The sequence below is a fragment of the Phoenix dactylifera genome, chromosome 2, assembly GCF_009389715.1.
Source record: "Phoenix dactylifera cultivar Barhee BC4 chromosome 2, palm_55x_up_171113_PBpolish2nd_filt_p, whole genome shotgun sequence".
Classification (NCBI taxonomy): domain Eukaryota; kingdom Viridiplantae; phylum Streptophyta; class Magnoliopsida; order Arecales; family Arecaceae; genus Phoenix; species Phoenix dactylifera.
In genome coordinates this window covers 18,538,292-18,540,176 of record NC_052393.1, presented here as the reverse complement: position 1 = coordinate 18,540,176, position 1,885 = coordinate 18,538,292, and positions in this window count along the sequence as shown.

Sequence of the window (1,885 nt, the reverse complement as noted above, 5' to 3'; positions counted from 1 at the left end):
AATACAAGGTAGGGCGGCATGCTGAATAATAAATTTTTAAGTCAATATTTTGGATTTTGGGGGGGGGGGGGGGGGGGGGTGTTGGATATTATATGGACTTAGTAGTACAGAATGTGTGATTACTAAGATAGCAAGCTATTTCAAACCTTCAAGTTTAAACGGTAGGAGAAGAAGAAAAGTGGGGAATCTGGAATTTTCAGAGGCAGTTAGGTTTTGTTAAATGACTTGAAAGTGTGGATGTGCAGTAGCTCCAAATTGTGGATGGATGAAGCTCAACCCTTGAAAAACTTCTCAAAATTTCTACCAAGAAATGAGAGAAGTATTAAATGAGAAACACTGCATGCATGTTGAAATCTTCCTTTGATGGAAGTTTTTTACAAGGTTATGGATTTTAAATTTTCTAGTAGCTTATAGAAAATATCAGAAAGATTATCATTTAGTAAAGATCATGTGCATGTATTGTAAAGATCAAGGATGTTAACTCATGAGGGGCTTTTCTAGGTAGTAGTCATGTTTCAGGCTGCATCCTTAGTACTGGTGAGACCATGAAATCATCAATTTGAGAAGGAAAAGTGCAGACACAATTGATGTTATACACCTTTGTCATTTGCTATTTAGAAAAGGGAAATTGAGAGATTGTCATTTCTAATTTTAGTCAAAACAAGGCAGTAAAAAATCAATCATTCCTTGCTTATATGGACAATCAGCATGATTAAGTCAATGTTTATGGTGGCATATGATTCTAGGCAATTTTGACTTCTAATGCTTGTTTTATTTCTAGAAAATAAGTTCGAAGCTAGTGCTTAGATGAGATTTGGAAGTTCGAAAATGTTTCACACTTAAAAAAAGATGTGAGGGTTCATTATACTATAATGTAACAGAGCATGATCGGTGGTTTAGAGACTAATAGTAACTAGTATTTTCTATTTTTTTCATGCTCCATTTGTTTACTTCAAAGGATTCATGGTTAACAAGACATGACATGGACATAGGTATGGAATATGGGTATGATTTTGGAAGAAGAAAGTTTAAATAATTATTGTTAAGGCTTGACATACATCATTGATGCGGTTCCTAATAGCTTATGCTTTTTTTGGCCCGGTGCTTATCTAACGTCAACTTAGAGCCAAAAGTCATGAGTTCAAATCCCCTCTTAAGTTGTATTTTTCTTTAATTAACTTTTTGGTTTTGCTGAGTTGTTGTCTTGGCTTGCTTCTGGTTGTTATCTGAGTTGGTCTTGATTAGTTCACTATCTTGAGTTGTTCTTAAGATCTGACAAATATTGTAGATCCCTTTCCTGGATATTTAAACTTTTGAGTTCTAGTGGTTAGTTAATATGGTATAAGAACTGAAGGTCAAGGGTTGAAATCTCCCTTTAGGCCATTTTTCTATAAATCACCTGTTTGTTATCTGGAATCTTTTCTTCTGTTGACTCCTAGTCTCCTTCCCATTATTATCTTGAGTTGTTCTTCATTCATTTGTTATCTTGAGATGTTGTTAAGGGAAAACTGATACACATTTGGACCCCTTACCTAATAAGTTAAGCTTTTGGAGTCTAGTGGTTAGTTTGGTGTTAAACAATATGATATTTTGACATTTTTGGGGTTATGTCTTGTTTCTTTGTTGAGGGGTGAAAAGACTAAATAATGAATTGCCGATTTCAGCATAGACTAATGAGTCTGACTCTTTGGAAAAGAGGAGGTTAAGGAGTTAGTTGTCGACTTAGATATGATGTCGTGGGGTGTAGTGGGGCCCCATAGATAAAATAGAAGTAAATTGGATAGATTTCACTTTTGGACTCTGTCAGTGCTTTTAGTGGGAGCTAAACAAAGGAAGAGGTGAACAAAAGAAGATGAGAGAGAAAGAGAAGGTAGTGAGAAGAAAG